Raw genomic sequence first — 24,107 nt, 5'->3', positions numbered from 1 at the left:
CGCCGCCTGCTTCAGCGCAATGGGACAGCTTAAGGTAAGGTAAAAACCTCCTCTGCTGAAGAGAAACATTTCGTTGTAAGCGGGTTCCATCAGCCTTGCCACCTTTTCTCAGCTGGCATTACTGGAGGGCAGTCTGTTGGCAGACTACCCTGAGGCCCTGCTTCCCAGGCTGTGATAGACACACGCCGCCTGCTTCAGCGCAAAGTGACAGCTTATGGTAAGTTAAAAACCCTGTGTTGGCAAGTGCCTTCCTATACCTCGCACAAGCACAAGCATATTGGCCATTGTTCAAAGTCTTTCCCCCAAGCTTCACACGTTTGTTCCCATCTAGCCTCCGAAGGCCGAGTTGACCTAGCTAGGAATCAAAGTTCAGCAAAGGTACTCAGGGTGCTGGTGACCGCAGGTTGTTTCACCAGGCAGCCCTAATCGATTACATCCATACACAATATAGTAAAGGCCTCACCCTTCAAGCCCACGTCAATTTCATAGAGAAAACACCAGGCCTCGGTGTGCTTTCCTGTGGCAAGGAAACTTTGCTTGCATTCCTTAGGAGGCACAGTGGCTCAGGACTGCCCTACCCCAAGGACTCAGGCTGTGCAGCCCGACTGGTTGAGATCAGCCCTTCTGGCTCTCACGGATGAAACCAACTAGGAAAAGAGCCTCTCCTAAGCTGGGGAACGTGGTGGCTTTTCCTAGTCTTCAAAGGAACAGCACTCTGAGGGAGAGGAGCTGCTGACGTGTGGTAGCAAAATCTCCTCTGCTGAAGAGAAACATTTCGTTGTAAGCGGGTTCCATCAGCCTTGCCACCTTTTCTCAGCTGGCTATACTGGAGGGCAGTCTGTTGGCAGACTCCCCTGAGGCCCTGCTTCCCAGGCTGTGATACACACACGCCGCCTGCTTCAGCGCAAAGGGACAGCTTAAGGTAAGGTAAAAACCCTGTGTTGGCAAGTGCCTGCCTAACCCTCGCACAAGCAAAAGCATATTGGCCATTGGTCAAAGGCTTTCCCCACAAGCTTCACACGTTTGCTCCCATGTAGCCTCCGAAGGCCGAGTTGACCTAGCTAGGAATCAAAGTTCAGGAAAGGAACTCAGGGTGCTGGTGACTGCAGGTTGTTTCTCCAGGCAGCCCAAATCGAGTACATCCATACACAATGTAGTAAAGGCCTCACCCTTCAAGCCCACGTCAATTTCATAGAGAAAACACCAGGCCTCGGTGTGCTTTCCTGTGGCAAGAAAACTTTGCTTGCATTCCTTAGGAGGCACAGTGGCTCAGGACTGCCCTACCCCAAGGACTGAGGCTGTGCAGCCCGACTGGTTGAGATCAGCCCTTCTGGCTCTCACGGATGAAACCAACTAGGAAAAGAGCCTCTCCTAAGCTGGGGAACGTGGTGGCTTTTCCTAGTCTTCAAAGGAACAGCACTCTGAGGGAGAGGAGCTGTTGACGTGTGGTAGCAAAATCTCCTCTGCTGAAGAGAAACATTTCGTTGTAAGCGGGTTCCATCAGCCTTGCCACCTTTTCTCAGCTGGCTATACTGGAGGAGGGTCTGTTGGCAGACTCCCGTGAGGCCCTGCTTCCCAGGCTGTGATACACACACGCCGCCTGCTTCAGCGCAATGGGACAGCTTAAGGTAAGGTAAAAACCTCCTCTGCTGAAGAGAAACATTTCGTTGTAAGCGGGTTCCATCAGCCTTGCCACCTTTTCTCAGCTGGCATTACTGGAGGGCAGTCTGTTGGCAGACTACCCTGAGGCCCTGCTTCCCAGGCTGTGATACACACACGCCGCCTGCTTCAGCGCAAAGTGACAGCTTATGGTAAGTTAAAAACCCTGTGTTGGCAAGTGCCTTCCTATACCTCGCACAAGCACAAGCATATTGGCCATTGTTCAAAGGCTTTCCCCCAAGCTTCACACGTTTGTTCCCATCTAGCCTCCGAAGGCCGAGTTGACCTAGCTAGGAATCAAAGTTCAGCAAAGGTACTCAGGGTGCTGGTGACCGCAGGTTGTTTCACCAGGCAGCCCAAATCGATTACATCCATACACAATAGAGTAAAGGCCTCACCCTTCAAGCCCACGTCAATTTCATAGAGAAAACACCAGGCCTCGGTGTGCTTTCCTGTGGCAAGGAAACTTTGCTTGCATTCCTTAGGAGGCACAGTGGCTCAGGACTGCCCTACCCCAAGGACTCAGGCTGTGCAGTCCGACTGGTTGAGATCAGCCCTTCTGGCTCTCACGGATGAAACCAACTAGGAAAAGAGCCTCTCCTAAGCTGGGGAACGTGGTGGCTTTTCCTAGTCTTCAAAGGAACAGCACTCTGAGGGAGAGGAGCTGCTGACGTGTGGTAGCAAAATCTCCTCTGCTGAAGAGAAACATTTCGTTGTAAGCGGGTTCCATCATCCTTGCCACCTTTTCTCAGCTGGCATTACTGGAGGGCAGTCTGTTGGCAGACTCCCCCAAGGCCCTGCTTCCCAGGCTGTGATACACACACGCCGCCTGCTTCAGCGCAAAGGGACAGCTTAAGGTAAGGTAAAAACCCTGTGTTGGCAAGTGCCTGCCTAACCCTCGCACAAGCAAAAGCATATTGGCCATTGGTCAAAGGCTTTCCCCACAAGCTTCACACGTTTGCTCCCATGTAGCCTCCGAAGGCCGAGTTGACCTAGCTAGGAATCAAAGTTCAGGAAAGGAACTCAGGGTCCTGGTGACTGCAGGTTGTTTCACCAGGCAGCCCAAATCGAGTACATCCGTACACAATGTAGTAAAGGCCTCACCCTTCAAGCCCACATCAATTTCAGAGAGAAAACACCAGGCCTCGGTGTGCTTTCCTGTGGCAAGGAAACTTTGCTTGCATTCCTTAGGAGGCACAGTGGCTCAGGACTGCCCTACCCCAAGGACTCAGGCTGTGCAGCCCGACTGGTTGAGATCAGCCCTTCTGGCTCTCACGGATGAAACCAACTAGGAAAAGAGCCTCTCCTAAGCTGGGGAACGAGGTGGCTTTTCCTAGTCTTCAAAGGAACAGCACTCTGAGGGAGAGGAGCTGCTGACGTGTGGTAGCAAAATCTCCTCTGCTGAAGAGAAACATTTCGTTGTAAGCGGGTTCCCTCAGCCTTGCCACCTTTTCTCAGCTGGCTATACTGGAGGGCAGTCTGTTGGCAGACTCCCCTGAGGCCCTGCTTCCCAGGCTGTGATACACACACGCCGCCTGCTTCAGTGCAATGGGACAGCTTAAGGTAAGGTAAAAACCTCCTCTGCTGAAGAGAAACATTTCGTTGTAAGCGGGTTCCATCAGCCTTGCCACCTTTTCTCAGCTGGCATTACTGGAGGGCAGTCTGTTGGCAGACTCCCCTGAGGCCCTGCTTCCCAAGCTGTGATACACACACGCCGCCTGCTTCAGCGCAAAGGGACAGCTTAAGGTAAGGTAAAAACCCTGTGTTGGCAAGTGCCTGCCTAACCCTCGCACAAGCAAAAGCATATTGGCCATTGGTCAAAGGCTTTCCCCACAAGCTTCACACGTTTGCTCCCATGTAGCCTCCGAAGGCCGAGTTGACCTAGCTAGGAATCAAAGTTCAGGAAAGGAACTCAGGGTGCTGGTGACTGCAGGTTGTTTCACCAGGCAACCCAAGTCGAGTACATCCGTACACAATGTAGTAAAGGCCTCACCCTTCAAGCCCTCGTCAATTTCATAGAGAAAACACCAGGCCTCGGTGTGCTTTCCTGTGGCAAGAAAACTTTGCTTGCATTCCTTAGGAGGCACAGTGGCTCAGGACTGCCCTACCCCAAGGACTCAGGCTGTGCAGCCCGACTGGTTGAGATCAGCCCTTCTGGCTCTCACGGATGAAACCAACTAGGAAAAGAGCCTCTCCTAAGCTGGGGAACGTGGTGGCTTTTCCTAGTCTTCAAAGGAACAGCACTCTGAGGGAGAGGAGCTGCTGACGTGTGGTAGCAAAATCTCCTCTGCTGAAGAGAAACATTTCGTTGTAAGCGGGTTCCATCAGCCTTGCCACCTTTTCTCAGCTGGCTATACTGGAGGGCAGTCTGTTGGCAGACTCCCCTGAGGCCCTGCTTCCCAGGCTGTGATACACACACGCCGCCTGCTTCAGCGCAATGGGACAGCTTAAGGTAAGGTAAAAACCTCCTCTGCTGAAGAGAAACATTTCGTTGTAAGCGGGTTCCATCAGCCTTGCCACCTTTTCTCAGCTGGCATTACTGGAGGGCAGTCTGTTGGCAGACTACCCTGAGGCCCTGCTTCCCAGGCTGTGATAGACACACGCCGCCTGCTTCAGCGCAAAGTGACAGCTTATGGTAAGTTAAAAACCCTGTGTTGGCAAGTGCCTTCCTATACCTCGCACAAGCACAAGCATATTGGCCATTGTTCAAAGGCTTTCCCCCAAGCTTCACACGTTTGGTCCCATCTAGCCTCCGAAGGCCGAGTTGACCTAGCTAGGAATCAGAGTTCAGCAAAGGTACTCAGGGTGCTGGTGACCGCAGGTTGTTTCACCAGGCAGCCCAAATCGATTACATCCATACACAATATAGTAAAGGCCTCACCCTTCAAGCCCACGTCAATTTCATAGAGAAAACACCAGGCCTCGGTGTGCTTTCCTGTGGCAAGGAAACTTTGCTTGCATTCCTTAGGAGGCACAGTGGCTCAGGACTGCCCTACCCCAAGGACTCAGGCTGTGCAGCCCGACTGGTTGAGATCAGCCCTTCTGGCTCTCACGGATGAAACCAACTAGGAAAAGAGCCTCTCCTAAGCTGGGGAACGTGGTGGCTTTTCCTAGTCTTCAAAGGAACAGCACTCTGAGGGAGAGGAGCTGCTGACGTGTGGTAGCAAAATCTCCTCTGCTGAAGAGAAACATTTCATTGTAAGCGGGTTCCATCAGCCTTGCCACCTTTTCTCAGCTGGCTATACTGGAGGGCAGTCTGTTGGCAGACTCCCCTGAGGCCCTGCTTCCCAGGCTGTGATACACACACGCCGCCTGCTTCAGCGCAAAGGGACAGCTTAAGGTAAGGTAAAAACCCTGTGTTGGCAAGTGCCTGCCTAACCCTCGCACAAGCAAAAGCATATTGGCCATTGGTCAAAGGCTTTCCCCACAAGCTTCACACGTTTGCTCCCATGTAGCCTCCGAAGGCCGAGTTGACCTAGCTAGGAATCAAAGTTCAGGAAAGGAACTCAGGGTGCTGGTGACTGCAGGTTATTTCACCAGGCAGCCCAAAAAGAGTACAACCGTACACAATGTAGTAAAGGCCTCACCCTTCAAGCCCTCGTCAATTTCATAGAGAAAACACCAGGCCTCGGTGTGCTTTCCTGTGGCAAGAAAACTTTGCTTGCATTCCTTAGGAGGCACAGTGGCTCAGGACTGCCCTACCCCAAGGACTCAGGCTGTGCAGCCCGACTGGTTGAGATCAGCCCTTCTGGCTCTCACGGATGAAACCAACTAGGAAAAGAGCCTCTCCTAAGCTGGGGAACGTGGTGGCTTTTCCTAGTCTTCAAAGGAACAGCACTGAGGGGGAGGAGCTGCTGACGTGTGGTAGCAAAATCTCCTCTGCTGAAGAGAAACATTTCGTTGTAAGCGGGTTCCATCAGCCTTGCCACCTTTTCTCAGCTGGCATTACTGGAGGGCAGTCTGTTGGCAGACTCCCCCGAGGCCCTGCTTCCCAGGCTGTGATACACACACGCCGCCTGCTTCAGCGCAAAGGGACAGCTTATGGTAAGTTAAAAACCCTGTGTTGGCAAGTGCCTTCCTATACCTCGCACAAGCACAAGCATATTGGCCATTGTTCAAAGTCTTTCCCCCAAGCTTCACACGTTTGTTCCCATCTAGCCTCCGAAGGCCGAGTTGACCTAGCTAGGAATCAAAGTTCAGCAAAGGTACTCAGGGTGCTGGTGACTGCAGGTTGTTTCAACAGGCAGCCCTAATCGATTACATCCATACACAATGTAGTAAAGGCCTCACCCTTCAAGCCCACGTCAATTTCATAGAGAAAACACCAGGCCTCGGTGTGCTTTCCTGTGGCAAGGAAACTTTGCTTGCATTCCTTAGGAGGCACAGTGGCTCAGGACTGCCCTACCCCAAGGACTCAGGCTGTGCAGCCCGACTGGTTGAGATCAGCCCTTCTGGCTCTCACGGATGAAACCAACTAGGAAAAGAGCCTCTCCTAAGCTGGGGAACGTGGTGGCTTTTCCTAGTCTTCAAAGGAACAGCACTCTGAGGGAGAGGAGCTGCTGACGTGTGGTAGCAAAATCTCCTCTGCTGAAGAGAAACATTTCGTTGTAAGCGGGTTCCATCAGCCTTGCCACCTTTTCTCAGCTGGCTATACTGGAGGGCAGTCTGTTGGCAGACTCCCCTGAGGCCCTGCTTCCCAGGCTGTGATACACACACGCCGCCTGCTTCAGCGCAAAGGGACAGCTTAAGGTAAGGTAAAAACCCTGTGTTGGCAAGTGCCTGCCTAACCCTCGCACAAGCAAAAGCATATTGGCCATTGGTCAAAGGCTTTCCCCACAAGCTTCACACGTTTGCTCCCATGTAGCCTCCGAAGGCCGAGTTGACCTAGCTAGGAATCAAAGTTTAGGAAAGGAACTCAGGGTGCTGGTGACTGCAGGTTGTTTCACCAGGCAGCCCAAATCGAGTACATCCGTACACAATGTAGTAAATGCCTCACCCTTCAAACCCACGTCAATTTCATAGAGAAAACACCAGGCCTCGGTGTGCTTTCCTGTGGCAAGGAAACTTTGCTTGCATTCCTTAGGAGGCACAGTGGCTCAGGACTGCCCTACCCCAAGGACTCAGGCTGTGCAGCCCGACTGGTTGAGATCAGCCCTTCTGGCTCTCACGGATGAAACCAACTAGGAAAAGAGCCTCTCCTAAGCTGGGGAACGTGGTGGCTTTTCCTAGTCTTCAAAGGAACAGCACTCTGAGGGAGAGGAGCTGCTGACGTGTGGTAGCAAAATCTCCTCTGCTGAAGAGAAACATTTCGTTGTAAGCGGGTTCCCTCAGCCTTGCCACCTTTTCTCAGCTGGCTATACTGGAGGGCAGTCTGTTGGCAGACTCCCCTGAGGCCCTGCTTCCCAGGCTGTGATACACACACGCCGCCTGCTTCAGCGCAATGGGACAGCTTAAGGTAAGGTAAAAACCTCCTCTGCTGAAGAGAAACATTTCGTTGTAAGCGGGTTCCATCAGCCTTGCCACCTTTTCTCAGCTGGCATTACTGGAGGGCAGTCTGTTGGCAGACTACCCTGAGGCCCTGCTTCCCAGGCTGTGATAGACACACGCCGCCTGCTTCAGCGCAAAGTGACAGCTTATGGTAAGTTAAAAACCCTGTGTTGGCAAGTGCCTTCCTATACCTCGCACAAGCACAAGCATATTGGCCATTGTTCAAAGTCTTTCCCCCAAGCTTCACACGTTTGTTCCCATCTAGCCTCCGAAGGCCGAGTTGACCTAGCTAGGAATCAAAGTTCAGCAAAGGTACTCAGGGTGCTGGTGACCGCAGGTTGTTTCACCAGGCAGCCCTAATCGATTACATCCATACACAATATAGTAAAGGCCTCACCCTTCAAGCCCACGTCAATTTCATAGAGAAAACACCAGGCCTCGGTGTGCTTTCCTGTGGCAAGGAAACTTTGCTTGCATTCCTTAGGAGGCACAGTGGCTCAGGACTGCCCTACCCCAAGGACTCAGGCTGTGCAGCCCGACTGGTTGAGATCAGCCCTTCTGGCTCTCACGGATGAAACCAACTAGGAAAAGAGCCTCTCCTAAGCTGGGGAACGTGGTGGCTTTTCCTAGTCTTCAAAGGAACAGCACTCTGAGGGAGAGGAGCTGCTGACGTGTGGTAGCAAAATCTCCTCTGCTGAAGAGAAACATTTCGTTGTAAGCGGGTTCCATCAGCCTTGCCACCTTTTCTCAGCTGGCTATACTGGAGGGCAGTCTGTTGGCAGACTCCCCTGAGGCCCTGCTTCCCAGGCTGTGATACACACACGCCGCCTGCTTCAGCGCAAAGGGACAGCTTAAGGTAAGGTAAAAACCCTGTGTTGGCAAGTGCCTGCCTAACCCTCGCACAAGCAAAAGCATATTGGCCATTGGTCAAAGGCTTTCCCCACAAGCTTCACACGTTTGCTCCCATGTAGCCTCCGAAGGCCGAGTTGACCTAGCTAGGAATCAAAGTTCAGGAAAGGAACTCAGGGTGCTGGTGACTGCAGGTTGTTTCTCCAGGCAGCCCAAATCGAGTACATCCATACACAATGTAGTAAAGGCCTCACCCTTCAAGCCCACGTCAATTTCATAGAGAAAACACCAGGCCTCGGTGTGCTTTCCTGTGGCAAGAAAACTTTGCTTGCATTCCTTAGGAGGCACAGTGGCTCAGGACTGCCCTACCCCAAGGACTGAGGCTGTGCAGCCCGACTGGTTGAGATCAGCCCTTCTGGCTCTCACGGATGAAACCAACTAGGAAAAGAGCCTCTCCTAAGCTGGGGAACGTGGTGGCTTTTCCTAGTCTTCAAAGGAACAGCACTCTGAGGGAGAGGAGCTGTTGACGTGTGGTAGCAAAATCTCCTCTGCTGAAGAGAAACATTTCGTTGTAAGCGGGTTCCATCAGCCTTGCCACCTTTTCTCAGCTGGCTATACTGGAGGAGGGTCTGTTGGCAGACTCCCGTGAGGCCCTGCTTCCCAGGCTGTGATACACACACGCCGCCTGCTTCAGCGCAATGGGACAGCTTAAGGTAAGGTAAAAACCTCCTCTGCTGAAGAGAAACATTTCGTTGTAAGCGGGTTCCATCAGCCTTGCCACCTTTTCTCAGCTGGCATTACTGGAGGGCAGTCTGTTGGCAGACTACCCTGAGGCCCTGCTTCCCAGGCTGTGATACACACACGCCGCCTGCTTCAGCGCAAAGTGACAGCTTATGGTAAGTTAAAAACCCTGTGTTGGCAAGTGCCTTCCTATACCTCGCACAAGCACAAGCATATTGGCCATTGTTCAAAGGCTTTCCCCCAAGCTTCACACGTTTGGTCCCATCTAGCCTCCGAAGGCCGAGTTGACCTAGCTAGGAATCAGAGTTCAGCAAAGGTACTCAGGGTGCTGGTGACCGCAGGTTGTTTCACCAGGCAGCCCAAATCGATTACATCCATACACAATATAGTAAAGGCCTCACCCTTCAAGCCCACGTCAATTTCATAGAGAAAACACCAGGCCTCGGTGTGCTTTCCTGTGGCAAGGAAACTTTGCTTGCATTCCTTAGGAGGCACAGTGGCTCAGGACTGCCCTACCCCAAGGACTCAGGCTGTGCAGCCCGACTGGTTGAGATCAGCCCTTCTGGCTCTCACGGATGAAACCAACTAGGAAAAGAGCCTCTCCTAAGCTGGGGAACGTGGTGGCTTTTCCTAGTCTTCAAAGGAACAGCACTCTGAGGGAGAGGAGCTGCTGACGTGTGGTAGCAAAATCTCCTCTGCTGAAGAGAAACATTTCATTGTAAGCGGGTTCCATCAGCCTTGCCACCTTTTCTCAGCTGGCTATACTGGAGGGCAGTCTGTTGGCAGACTCCCCTGAGGCCCTGCTTCCCAGGCTGTGATACACACACGCCGCCTGCTTCAGCGCAAAGGGACAGCTTAAGGTAAGGTAGAAACCCTGTGTTGGCAAGTGCCTGCCTAACCCTCGCACAAGCAAAAGCATATTGGCCATTGGTCAAAGGCTTTCCCCACAAGCTTCACACGTTTGCTCCCATGTAGCCTCCGAAGGCCGAGTTGACCTAGCTAGGAATCAAAGTTCAGGAAAGGAACTCAGGGTGCTGGTGACTGCAGGTTATTTCACCAGGCAGCCCAAAAAGAGTACAACCGTACACAATGTAGTAAAGGCCTCACCCTTCAAGCCCTCGTCAATTTCATAGAGAAAACACCAGGCCTCGGTGTGCTTTCCTGTGGCAAGAAAACTTTGCTTGCATTCCTTAGGAGGCACAGTGGCTCAGGACTGCCCTACCCCAAGGACTCAGGCTGTGCAGCCCGACTGGTTGAGATCAGCCCTTCTGGCTCTCACGGATGAAACCAACTAGGAAAAGAGCCTCTCCTAAGCTGGGGAACGTGGTGGCTTTTCCTAGTCTTCAAAGGAACAGCACTGAGGGGGAGGAGCTGCTGACGTGTGGTAGCAAAATCTCCTCTGCTGAAGAGAAACATTTCGTTGTAAGCGGGTTCCATCAGCCTTGCCACCTTTTCTCAGCTGGCATTACTGGAGGGCAGTCTGTTGGCAGACTCCCCCGAGGCCCTGCTTCCCAGGCTGTGATACACACACGCCGCCTGCTTCAGCGCAAAGGGACAGCTTATGGTAAGTTAAAAACCCTGTGTTGGCAAGTGCCTTCCTATACCTCGCACAAGCACAAGCATATTGGCCATTGTTCAAAGGCTTTCCCCCAAGCTTCACACGTTTGTTCCCATCTAGCCTCCGAAGGCCGAGTTGACCTAGCTAGGAATCAAAGTTCAGCAAAGGTACTCAGGGTGCTGGTGACCGCAGGTTGTTTCACCAGGCAGCCCTAATCGATTACATCCATACACAATATAGTAAAGGCCTCACCCTTCAAGCCCACGTCAATTTCATAGAGAAAACACCAGGCCTCGGTGTGCTTTCCTGTGGCAAGGAAACTTTGCTTGCATTCCTTAGGAGGCACAGTGGCTCAGGACTGCCCTACCCCAAGGACTCAGGCTGTGCAGCCCGACTGGTTGAGATCAGCCCTTCTGGCTCTCACGGATGAAACCAACTAGGAAAAGAGCCTCTCCTAAGCTGGGGAACGTGGTGGCTTTTCCTAGTCTTCAAAGGAACAGCACTCTGAGGGAGAGGAGCTGCTGACGTGTGGTAGCAAAATCTCCTCTGCTGAAGAGAAACATTTCGTTGTAAGCGGGTTCCATCAGCCTTGCCACCTTTTCTCAGCTGGCTATACTGGAGGGCAGTCTGTTGGCAGAATCCCCTGAGGCCCTGCTTCCCAGGCTGTGATACACACACGCCGCCTGCTTCAGCGCAATGGGACAGCTTAAGGTAAGGTAAAAACCTCCTCTGGTGAAGAGGAACATTTCGTGTAAGCGGGTTCCATCAGCCTTGCCACCTTTTCTCAGCTGGCATTACTGGAGGGCAGTCTGTTGGCGGACTCCCCTGAGGCCCTGCTTCCCAGGCTGTGATACACACACGCCGCCTGCTTCAGCGCAAAGGGACAGCTTAAGGTAAGGTAAAAACCCTGTGTTGGCAAGTGCCTGCCTAACCCTCGCACAAGCAAAAGCATATTGGCCATTGGTCAAAGGCTTTCCCCACAAGCTTCACACGTTTGCTCCCATGTAGCCTCCGAAGGCCGAGTTGACCTAGCTAGGAATCAAAGTTCAGGAAAGGAACTCAGGGTGCTGGTGACTGCAGGTTGTTTCACCAGGCAGCCCAAGTCGAGTACATCCGTACACAATGTAGTAAAGGCCTCACCCTTCAAGCCCTCGTCAATTTCATAGAGAAAACACCAGGCCTCGGTGTGCTTTCCTGTGGCAAGAAAACTTTGCTTGCATTCCTTAGGAGGCACAGTGGCTCAGGACTGCCCTACCCCAAGGACTCAGGCTGTGCAGCCCGACTGGTTGAGATCAGCCCTTCTGGCTCTCACGGATGAAACCAACTAGGAAAAGAGCCTCTCCTAAGCTGGGGAACGTGGTGGCTTTTCCTAGTCTTCAAAGGAACAGCACTCTGAGGGAGAGGAGCTGCTGACGTGTGGTAGCAAAATCTCCTCTGCTGAAGAGAAACATTTCGTTGTAAGCGGGTTCCATCAGCCTTGCCACCTTTTCTCAGCTGGCTATACTGGAGGGCAGTCTGTTGGCAGACTCCCCTGAGGCCCTGCTTCCCAGGCTGTGATACACACACGCCGCCTGCTTCAGCGCAATGGGACAGCTTAAGGTAAGGTAAAAACCTCCTCTGCTGAAGAGAAACATTTCGTTGTAAGCGGGTTCCATCAGCCTTGCCACCTTTTCTCATCGGCATTACTGGAGGGCAGTCTGTTGGCAGACTACCCTGAGGCCCTGCTTCCCAGGCTGTGATAGACACACGCCGCCTGCTTCAGCGCAAAGTGACACCTTATGGTACGTTAAAAACCCTGTGTTGGCAAGTGCCTTCCTATACCTCGCACAAGCACAAGCATATTGGCCATTGTTCAAAGTCTTTACCCCAAGCTTCACACGTTTGTTCCCATCTAGCCTCCGAAGGCCGAGTTGACCTAGCTAGGAATCAAAGTTCAGGAAAGGAACTCAGGGTGCTGGTGACTGCAGGTTGTTTCACCAGGCAGCCCAAATCGAGTACATCCGTACACAATGTAGTAAAGGCCTCACCCTTCAAGCCCACGTCAATTTCAGAGAGAAAACACCAGGCCTCGGTGTGCTTTCCTGTGGCAAGAAAACTTTGCTTGCATTCCTTAGGAGGCACAGTGGCTCAGGACTGCCCTACCCCAAGGACTCAGGCTGTGCAGCCCGACTGGTTGAGATCAGCCCTTCTGGCTCTCACGGATGAAACCAACTAGGAAAAGACCCTCTCCTAAGCTGGGGAACGTGGTGGCTTTTCCTAGTCTTCAAAGGAACAGCACTCTGAGGGAGAGGAGCTGCTGACGTGTGGTAGCAAAATCTCCTCTGCTGAAGAGAAACATTTCGTTGTAAGCGGGTTCCATCAGCCTTGCCACCTTTTCTCAGCTGGCATTACTGGAGGGCAGTCTGTTGGCAGACTACCCTGAGGCCCTGCTTCCCAGGCTGTGATAGACACACGCCGCCTGCTTCAGCGCAAAGTGACAGCTTATGGTAAGTTAAAAACCCTGTGTTGGCAAGTGCCTTCCTATACCTCGCACAAGCACAAGCATATTGAACATTGTTCAAAGTGTTTCCCCCAAGCTTCACACGTTTGTTCCCATCTAGCCTCCGAAGGCCGAGTTGACCTAGCTAGGAATCAAAGTTCAGCAAAGGTACTCAGGGTGCTGGTGACCGCAGGTTGTTTCACCAGGCAGCCCTAATCGATTACATCCATACACAATATAGTAAAGGCCTCACCCTTCAAGCCCACGTCAATTTCATAGAGAAAACACCAGGCCTCGGTGTGCTTTCCTGTGGCAAGGAAACTTTGCTTGCATTCCTTAGGAGGCACAGTGGCTCAGGACTGCCCTACCCCAAGAACTCAGGCTGTGCAGCCCGACTGGTTGAGATCAGCCCTTCTGGCTCTCACGGATGAAACCAACTAGGAAAAGAGCCTCTCCTAAGCTGGGGAACGTGGTGGCTTTTCCTAGTCTTCAAAGGAACAGCACTCTGAGGGAGAGGAGCTGCTGACGTGTGGTAGCAAAATCTCCTCTGCTGAAGAGAAACATTTCGTTGTAAGCGGGTTCCATCAGCCTTGCCACCTTTTCTCAGCTGGCTATACTGGAGGGCAGTCTGTTGGCAGACTCCCCTGAGGCCCTGCTTCCCAGGCTGTGATACACACACGCCGCCTGCTTCAGCGCAAAGGGACAGCTTAAGGTAAGGTAAAAACCCTGTGTTGGCAAGTGCCTGCCTAACCCTCGCACAAGCAAAAGCATATTGGCCATTGGTCAAAGGCTTTCCCCACAAGCTTCACACGTTTGCTCCCATGTAGCCTCCGAAGGCCGAGTTGACCTAGCTAGGAATCAAAGTTCAGGAAAGGAACTCAGGGTGCTGGTGACTGCAGGTTGTTTCTCCAGGCAGCCCAAATCGAGTACATCCATACACAATGTAGTAAAGGCCTCACCCTTCAAGCCCACGTCAATTTCATAGAGAAAACACCAGGCCTCGGTGTGCTTTCCTGTGGCAAGAAAACTTTGCTTGCATTCCTTAGGAGGCACAGTGGCTCAGGACTGCCCTACCCCAAGGACTGAGGCTGTGCAGCCCGACTGGTTGAGATCAGCCCTTCTGGCTCTCACGGATGAAACCAACTAGGAAAAGAGCCTCTCCTAAGCTGGGGAACGTGGTGGCTTTTCCTAGTCTTCAAAGGAACAGCACTCTGAGGGAGAGGAGCTGCTGACGTGTGGTAGCAAAATCTCCTCTGCTGAAGAGAAACATTTCGTTGTAAGCGGGTTCCATCAGCCTTGCCACCTTTTCTCAGCTGGCTATACTGGAGGGCAGTCTGTTGGCAGAATCCCCTGAGGCCCTGCTTCCCAGGCTGTGATACACACACGCCGCCTGCTTCAGCGCAATGGGACAGCTTAAGGTAAGGTAAAAACCTCCTCTGGTGAAGAGGAACATTTCGTGTAAGCGGGTTCCATCAGCCTTGCCACCTTTTCTCAGCTGGCATTACTGGAGGGCAGTCTGTTGGCGGACTCCCCTGAGGCCCTGCTTCCCAGGCTGTGATACACACACGCCGCCTGCTTCAGCGCAAAGGGACAGCTTAAGGTAAGGTAAAAACCCTGTGTTGGCAAGTGCCTGCCTAACCCTCGCACAAGCAAAAGCATATTGGCCATTGGTCAAAGGCTTTCCCCACAAGCTTCACACGTTTGCTCCCATGTAGCCTCCGAAGGCCGAGTTGACCTAGCTAGGAATCAAAGTTCAGGAAAGGAACTCAGGGTGCTGGTGACTGCAGGTTGTTTCACCAGGCAGCCCAAGTCGAGTACATCCGTACACAATGTAGTAAAGGCCTCACCCTTCAAGCCCTCGTCAATTTCATAGAGAAAACACCAGGCCTCGGTGTGCTTTCCTGTGGCAAGAAAACTTTGCTTGCATTCCTTAGGAGGCACAGTGGCTCAGGACTGCCCTACCCCAAGGACTCAGGCTGTGCAGCCCGACTGGTTGAGATCAGCCCTTCTGGCTCTCACGGATGAAACCAACTAGGAAAAGAGCCTCTCCTAAGCTGGGGAACGTGGTGGCTTTTCCTAGTCTTCAAAGGAACAGCACTCTGAGGGAGAGGAGCTGCTGACGTGTGGTAGCAAAATCTCCTCTGCTGAAGAGAAACATTTCGTTGTAAGCGGGTTCCATCAGCCTTGCCACCTTTTCTCAGCTGGCTATACTGGAGGGCAGTCTGTTGGCAGACTCCCCTGAGGCCCTGCTTCCCAGGCTGTGATACACACACGCCGCCTGCTTCAGCGCAATGGGACAGCTTAAGGTAAGGTAAAAACCTCCTCTGCTGAAGAGAAACATTTCGTTGTAAGCGGGTTCCATCAGCCTTGCCACCTTTTCTCATCGGCATTACTGGAGGGCAGTCTGTTGGCAGACTACCCTGAGGCCCTGCTTCCCAGGCTGTGATAGACACACGCCGCCTGCTTCAGCGCAAAGTGACACCTTATGGTACGTTAAAAACCCTGTGTTGGCAAGTGCCTTCCTATACCTCGCACAAGCACAAGCATATTGGCCATTGTTCAAAGTCTTTACCCCAAGCTTCACACGTTTGTTCCCATCTAGCCTCCGAAGGCCGAGTTGACCTAGCTAGGAATCAAAGTTCAGGAAAGGAACTCAGGGTGCTGGTGACTGCAGGTTGTTTCACCAGGCAGCCCAAATCGAGTACATCCGTACACAATGTAGTAAAGGCCTCACCCTTCAAGCCCACGTCAATTTCAGAGAGAAAACACCAGGCCTCGGTGTGCTTTCCTGTGGCAAGAAAACTTTGCTTGCATTCCTTAGGAGGCACAGTGGCTCAGGACTGCCCTACCCCAAGGACTCAGGCTGTGCAGCCCGACTGGTTGAGATCAGCCCTTCTGGCTCTCACGGATGAAACCAACTATGAAAAGACCCTCTCCTAAGCTGGGGAACGTGGTGGCTTTTCCTAGTCTTCAAAGGAACAGCACTCTGAGGGAGAGGAGCTGCTGACGTGTGGTAGCAAAATCTCCTCTGCTGAAGAGAAACATTTCGTTGTAAGCGGGTTCCATCAGCCTTGCCACCTTTTCTCAGCTGGCATTACTGGAGGGCAGTCTGTTGGCAGACTCCCCTGAGGCCCTGCTTCCCAGGCTGTGATAGACACACGCCGCCTGCTTCAGCGCAAAGTGACAGCTTATGGTAAGTTAAAAACCCTGTGTTGGCAAGTGCCTTCCTATACCTCGCACAAGCACAAGCATATTGAACATTGTTCAAAGTGTTTCCCCCAAGCTTCACACGTTTGTTCCCATCTAGCCTCCGAAGGCCGAGTTGACCTAGCTAGGAATCAAAGTTCAGCAAAGCTACTCAGGGTGCTGGTGACCGCAGGTTGTTTCACCAGGCAGCCCTAATCGATTACATCCATACACAATATAGTAAAGGCCTCACCCTTCAAGCCCACGTCAATTTCATAGAGAAAACACCAGGCCTCGGTGTGCTTTCCTGTGGCAAGGAAACTTTGCTTGCATTCCTTAGGAGGCACAGTGGCTCAGGACTGCCCTACCCCAAGGACTCAGGCTGTGCAGCCCGACTGGTTGAGATCAGCCCTTCTGGCTCTCACGGATGAAACCAACTAGGAAAAGAGCCTCTCCTAAGCTGGGGAACGTGGTGGCTTTTCCTAGTCTTCAAAGGAACAGCACTCTGAGGGAGAGGAGCTGCTGACGTGTGGTAGCAAAATCTCCTCTGCTGAAGAGAAACATTTCGTTGTAAGCGGGTTCCATCAGCCTTGCCACCTTTTCTCAGCTGGCTATACTGGAGGGCAGTCTGTTGGCAGACTCCCCTGAGGCCCTGCTTCCCAGGCTGTGATACACACACGCCGCCTGCTTCAGCGCAAAGGGACAGCTTAAGGTAAGGTAAAAACCCTGTGTTGGCAAGTGCCTGCCTAACCCTCGCACAAGCAAAAGCATATTGGCCATTGGTCAAAGGCTTTCCCCACAAGCTTCACACGTTTGCTCCCATGTAGCCTCCGAAGGCCGAGTTGACCTAGCTAGGAATCAAAGTTCAGGAAAGGAACTCAGGGTGCTGGTGACTGCAGGTTGTTTCTCCAGGCAGCCCAAATCGAGTACATCCATACACAATGTAGTAAAGGCCTCACCCTTCAAGCCCACGTCAATTTCATAGAGAAAACACCAGGCCTCGGTGTGCTTTCCTGTGGCAAGAAAACTTTGCTTGCATTCCTTAGGAGGCACAGTGGCTCAGGACTGCCCTACCCCAAGGACTGAGGCTGTGCAGCCCGACTGGTTGAGATCAGCCCTTCTGGCTCTCACGGATGAAACCAACTAGGAAAAGAGCCTCTCCTAAGCTGGGGAACGTGGTGGCTTTTCCTAGTCTTCAAAGGAACAGCACTCTGAGGGAGAGGAGCTGCTGACGTGTGGTAGCAAAATCTCCTCTGCTGAAGAGAAACATTTCGTTGTAAGCGGGTTCCATCAGCCTTGCCACCTTTTCTCAGCTGGCTATACTGGAGGGCAGTCTGTTGGCAGACTCCCGTGAGGCCCTGCTTCCCAGGCTGTGATACACACACGCCGCCTGCTTCAGCGCAATGGGACAGCTTAAGGTAAGGTAAAAACCTCCTCTGCTGAAGAGAAACATTTCTTTGTAAGCGGGTTCCATCAGCCTTGCCACTTTTTCTCAGCTGGCATTACTGGAGGGCAGTCTGTTGGCAGACTACCCTGAGGCCCTGCTTCCCAGGCTGTGATAGACACACGCCGCCTGCTTCAGCGCAAAGTGACAGCTTATGGTAAGTTAAAAACCCTGTGTTGGCAAGTGCCTTCCTATACCTCGCACAAGCACAAGCATATTGGCCATTGTTCAAAGGCTTTCCCCCAAGCTTCACACGTTTGGTCCCATCTAGCCTCCGAAGGCCGAGTTGACCTAGCTAGGAATCAGAGTTCAGCAAAGGTACTCAGGGTGCTGGTGACCGCAGGTTGTTTCACCAGGCAGCCCAAATCGATTACATCCATACACAATATAGTAAAGGCCTCACCCTTCAAGCCCACGTCAATTTCATAGAGAAAACACCAGGCCTCGGTGTGCTTTCCTGTGGCAAGGAAACTTTGCTTGCATTCCTTAGGAGGCACAGTGGCTCAGGACTGCCCTACCCCAAGGACTCAGGCTGTGCAGCCCGACTGGTTGAGATCAGCCCTTCTGGCTCTCACGGATGAAACCAACTAGGAAAAGAGCCTCTCCTAAGCTGGGGAACGTGGTGGCTTTTCCTAGTCTTCAAAGGAACAGCACTCTGAGGGAGAGGAGCTGCTGACGTGTGGTAGCAAAATCTCCTCTGCTGAAGAGAAACATTTCATTGTAAGCGGGTTCCATCAGCCTTGCCACCTTTTCTCAGCTGGCTATACTGGAGGGCAGTCTGTTGGCAGACTCCCCTGAGGCCCTGCTTCCCAGGCTGTGATACACACACGCCGCCTGCTTCAGCGCAAAGGGACAGCTTAAGGTAAGGTAAAAACCCTGTGTTGGCAAGTGCCTGCCTAACCCTCGCACAAGCAAAAGCATATTGGCCATTGGTCAAAGGCTTTCCCCACAAGCTTCACACGTTTGCTCCCATGTAGCCTCCGAAGGCCGAGTTGACCTAGCTAGGAATCAAAGTTCAGGAAAGGAACTCAGGGTGCTGGTGACTGCAGGTTATTTCACCAGGCAGCCCAAAAAGAGTACAACCGTACACAATGTAGTAAAGGCCTCACCCTTCAAGCCCTCGTCAATTTCATAGAGAAAACACCAGGCCTCGGTTTGCTTTCCTGTGGCAAGAAAACTTTGCTTGCATTCCTTAGGAGGCACAGTGGCTCAGGACTGCCCTACCCCAAGGACTCAGGCTGTGCAGCCCGACTGGTTGAGATCAGCCCTTCTGGCTCTCACGGATGAAACCAACTAGGAAAAGAGCCTCTCCTAAGCTGGGGAACGTGGTGGCTTTTCCTAGTCTTCAAAGGAACAGCACTGAGGGGGAGGAGCTGCTGACGTGTGGTAGCAAAATCTCCTCTGCTGAAGAGAAACATTTCATTGTAAGCGGGTTCCATCAGCCTTGCCACCTTTTCTCAGCTGGCTATACTGGAGGGCAGTCTGTTGGCAGACTCCCCTGAGGCCCTGCTTCCCAGGCTGTGATACACACACGCCGCCTGCTTCAGCGCAAAGGGACAGCTTAAGGTAAGGTAAAAACCCTGTGTTGGCAAGTGCCTGCCTAACCCTCGCACAAGCAAAAGCATATTGGCCATTGGTCAAAGGCTTTCCCCACAAGCTTCACACGTTTGCTCCCATGTAGCCTCCGAAGGCCGAGTTGACCTAGCTAGGAATCAAAGTTCAGGAAAGGAACTCAGGGTGCTGGTGACTGCAGGTTATTTCACCAGGCAGCCCAAAAAGAGTACAACCGTACACAATGTAGTAAAGGCCTCACCCTTCAAGCCCTCGTCAATTTCATAGAGAAAACACCAGGCCTCGGTTTGCTTTCCTGTGGCAAGAAAACTTTGCTTGCATTCCTTAGGAGGCACAGTGGCTCAGGACTGCCCTACCCCAAGGACTCAGGCTGTGCAGCCCGACTGGTTGAGATCAGCCCTTCTGGCTCTCACGGATGAAACCAACTAGGAAAAGAGCCTCTCCTAAGCTGGGGAACGTGGTGGCTTTTCCTAGTCTTCAAAGGAACAGCACTGAGGGGGAGGAGCTGCTGACGTGTGGTAGCAAAATCTCCTCTGCTGAAGAGAAACATTTCGTTGTAAGCGGGTTCCATCAGCCTTGCCACCTTTTCTCAGCTGGCATTACTGGAGGGCAGTCTGTTGGCAGACTCCCCCGAGGCCCTGCTTCCCAGGCTGTGATACACACACGCCGCCTGCTTCAGCGCAAAGGGACAGCTTATGGTATGTTAAAAACCCTGTGTTGGCAAGTGCCTTCCTATACCTCGCACAAGCACAAGCATATTGGCCATTGTTCAAAGGCTTTCCCCCAAGCTTCACACGTTTGTTCCCATCTAGCCTCCGAAGGCCGAGTTGACCTAGCTAGGAATCAAAGTTCAGCAAAGGTACTCAGGGTGCTGGTGACCGCAGGTTGTTTCACCAGGCAGCCCTAATCGATTACATCCATACACAATATAGTAAAGGCCTCACCCTTCAAGCCCACGTCAATTTCATAGAGAAAACACCAGGCCTCGGTGTGCTTTCCTGTGGCAAGGAAACTTTGCTTGCATTCCTTAGGAGGCACAGTGGCTCAGGACTGCCCTACCCCAAGGACTCAGGCTGTGCAGCCCGACTGGTTGAGATCAGCCCTTCTGGCTCTCACGGATGAAACCAACTAGGAAAAGAGCCTCTCCTAAGCTGGGGAACGTGGTGGCTTTTCCTAGTCTTCAAAGGAACAGCACTCTGAGGGAGAGGAGCTGCTGACGTGTGGTAGCAAAATCTCCTCTGCTGAAGAGAAACATTTCGTTGTAAGCGGGTTCCATCAGCCTTGCCACCTTTTCTCAGCTGGCTATACTGGAGGGCAGTCTGTTGGCAGACTCCCCTGAGGCCCTGCTTCCCAGGCTGTGATACACACACGCCGCCTGCTTCAGCGCAATGGGACAGCTTAAGGTAAGGTAAAAACCTCCTCTGGTGAAGAGGAACATTTCGTGTAAGCGGGTTCCATCAGCCTTGCCACCTTTTCTCAGCTGGCATTACTGGAGGGCAGTCTGTTGGCGGACTCCCCTGAGGCCCTGCTTCCCAGGCTGTGATACACACACGCCGCCTGCTTCAGCGCAAAGGGACAGCTTAAGGTAAGGTAAAAACCCTGTGTTGGCAAGTGCCTGCCTAACCCTCGCACAAGCAAAAGCATATTGGCCATTGGTCAAAGGCTTTCCCCACAAGCTTCACACTTTTGCTCCCATGTAGCCTCCGAAGGCCGAGTTGACCTAGCTAGGAATCAAAGTTCAGGAAAGGAACTCAGGGTGCTGGTGACTGCAGGTTGTTTCACCAGGCAGCCCAAGTCGAGTACATCCGTACACAATGTAGTAAAGGCCTCACCCTTCAAGCCCTCGTCAATTTCATAGAGAAAACACCAGGCCTCGGTGTGCTTTCCTGTGGCAAGAAAACTTTGCTTGCATTCCTTAGGAGGCACAGTGGCTCAGGACTGCCCTACCCCAAGGACTCAGGCTGTGCAGCCCGACTGGTTGAGATCAGCCCTTCTGGCTCTCACGGATGAAACCAACTAGGAAAAGAGCCTCTCCTAAGCTGGGGAACGTGGTGGCTTTTCCTAGTCTTCAAAGGAACAGCACTCTGAGGGAGAGGAGCTGCTGACGTGTGGTAGCAAAATCTCCTCTGCTGAAGAGAAACATTTCGTTGTAAGCGGGTTCCCTCAGCCTTGCCACCTTTTCTCAGCTGGCTATACTGGAGGGCAGTCTGTTGGCAGACTCACCTGAGGCCCTGCTTCCCAGGCTGTGATACACACACGCCGCCTGCTTCAGCGCAATGGGACAGCTTAAGGTAAGGTAAAAACCTCCTCTGCTGAAGAGAAACATTTCGTTGTAAGCGGGTTCCATCAGCCTTGCCACCTTTTCTCATCGGCATTACTGGAGGGCTGTCTGTTGGCAGACTACCCTGAGGCCCTGCTTCCCAGGCTGTGATAGACACACGCCGCCTGCTTCAGCGCAAAGTGACACCTTATGGTAAGTTAAAAACCCTGTGTTGGCAAGTGCCTTCCTATACCTCGCACAAGCACAAGCATATTGGCCATTGTTCAAAGGCTTTCCCCCAAGCTTCACACGTTTGTTCCCATCTAGCCTCCGAAGGCCGAGTTGACCTAGCTAGGAATCAAAGTTCAGCAAAGGTACTCAGGGTGCTGGTGACCGCAGGTTGTTTCACCAGGCAGCCCAAATCGAGTACATCCGTACACAATGTAGTAAAGGCCTCACCCTTCAAGCCCTCGTCAATTTCATAGAGAAAACACCAGGCCTCGGTGTGCTTTCCTGTGGCAAGAAAACTTTGCTTGCATTCCTTAGGAGGCACAGTGGCTCAGGACTGCCCTACCCCAAGGACTCAGGCTGTGCAGCCCGACTGGTTGAGATCAGCCCTTCTGGCTCTCACGGATGAAACCAACTAGGAAAAGAGCCTCTCCTAAGCTGGGGAACGTGGTGGCTTTTCCTAGTCTTCAAAGGAACAGCACTCTGAGGGAGAGGAGCTGTTGACGTGTGGTAGCAAAATCTCCTCTGCTGAAGAGAAACATTTCGTTGTAAGCGGGTTCCCTCAGCCTTGCCACCTTTTCTCAGCTGGCTATACTGGAGGGCAGTCTGTTGGCAGACTCCCCTGAGGCCCTGCTTCCCAGGCTGTGATACACACACGCCGCCTGCTTCAGTGCAAAGGCACAGCTTAAGGTAAGGGAAAAACCTCCTCTGCTGAAGAGAAACATTTCGTTGTAAGCGGGTTCCATCAGCCTTGCCACCTTTTCTCAGCTGGCATTACTGGAGGGCAGTCTGTTGGCAGACTCCCCTGAGGCCCTGCTTCCCAGGCTGTGATACACACACGCCGCCTGCTTCAGCGCAAAGGGACAGCTTAAGGTAAGGTAAAAACCCTGTGTTGGCAAGTGCCTGCCTAACCCTCGCACAAGCAAAAGCATATTGGCCATTGGTCAAAGGCTTTCCCCACAAGCTTCACACGTTTGCTCCCATGTAGCCTCCGAAGGCCGAGTTGACCTAGCTAGGAATCAAAGTTCAGGAAAGGAACTCAGGGTGCTGGTGACTGCAGGTTTTTTCACCAGGCAGCCCAAGTCGAGTACATCCGTACACAATGTAGTAAAGGCCTCACCCTTCAAGCCCTCGTCAATTTCATAGAGAAAACACCAGGCCTCGGTGTGCTTTCCTGTGGCAAGAAAACTTTGCTTGCATTCCTTAGGAGGCACAGTGGCTCAGGACTGCCCTACCCCAAGGACTCAGGCTGTGCAGCCCGACTGGTTGAGATCAGCCCTTCTGGCTCTCACGGATGAAACCAACTAGGAAAAGAGCCTCTCCTAAGCTGGGGAACGTGGTGGCTTTTCCTAGTCTTCAAAGGAACAGCACTCTGAGGGAGAGGAGCTGCTGACGTGTGGTAGCAAAATCTCCTCTGCTGAAGAGAAACATTTCGTTGTAAGCGGGTTCCATCAGCCTTGCCACCTTTTCTCAGCTGGCTATACTGGAGGGCAGTCTGTTGGCAGACTCCCCTGAGGCCCTGCTTCCCAGGCTGTGATAGACACACGCCGCCTGCTTCAGCGCAAAGTGACAGCTTATGGTAAGTTAAAAACCCTGTGTTGGCAAGTGCCTTCCTATACCTCGCACAAGCACAAGCATATTGAACATTGTTCAAAGTGTTTCCCCCAAGCTTCACACGTTTGTTCCCATCTAGCCTCCGAAGGCCGAGTTGACCTAGCTAGGAATCAAAGTTCAGCAAAGGTACTCAGGGTGCTGGTGACCGCAGGTTGTTTCACCAGGCAGCCCTAATCGATTACATCCATACACAATATAGTAAAGGCCTCACCCTTCAAGCCCACGTCAATTTCATAGAGAAAACACCAGGCCTCGGTGTGCTTTCCTGTGGCAAGGAAACTTTGCTTGCATTCCTTAGGAGGCACAGTGGCTCAGGACTGCCCTACCCCAAGGACTCAGGCTGTGCAGCCCGACTGGTTGAGATCAGCCCTTCTGGCTCTCACGGATGAAACCAACTAGGAAAAGAGCCTCTCCTAAGCTGGGGAACGTGGTGGCTTTTCCTAGTCTTCAAAGGAACAGCACTCTGAGGGAGAGGAGCTGCTGACGTGTGGTAGCAAAATCTCCTCTGCTGAAGAGAAACATTTCGTTGTAAGCGGGTTCCATCAGCCTTGCCACCTTTTCTCAGCTGGCTATACTGGAGGGCAGTCTGTTGGCAGACTCCCCTGAGGCCCTGCTTCCCAGGCTGTGATACACACACGCCGCCTGCTTCAGCGCAAAGGGACAGCTTAAGGTAAGGTAAAAACCCTGTGTTGGCAAGTGCCTGCCTAACCCTCGCACAAGCAAAAGCATATTGGCCATTGGTCAAAGGCTTTCCCCACAAGCTTCACACGTTTGCTCCCATGTAGCCTCCGAAGGCCGAGTTGACCTAGCTAGGAATCAAAGTTCAGGAAAGGAACTCAGGGTGCTGGTGACTGCAGGTTGTTTCTCCAGGCAGCCCAAATCGAGTACATCCATACACAATGTAGTAAAGGCCTCACCCTTCAAGCCCACGTCAATTTCATAGAGAAAACACCAGGCCTCGGTGTGCTTTCCTGTGGCAAGAAAACTTTGCTTGCATTCCTTAGGAGGCACAGTGGCTCAGGACTGCCCT

This window comes from Eubalaena glacialis, chromosome 15 (assembly GCF_028564815.1).
Source record: "Eubalaena glacialis isolate mEubGla1 chromosome 15, mEubGla1.1.hap2.+ XY, whole genome shotgun sequence".
In the NCBI taxonomy this organism is placed as follows: Eukaryota; Metazoa; Chordata; class Mammalia; order Artiodactyla; family Balaenidae; genus Eubalaena; species Eubalaena glacialis.
Note: the sequence above shows the minus strand (reverse complement) of the source record.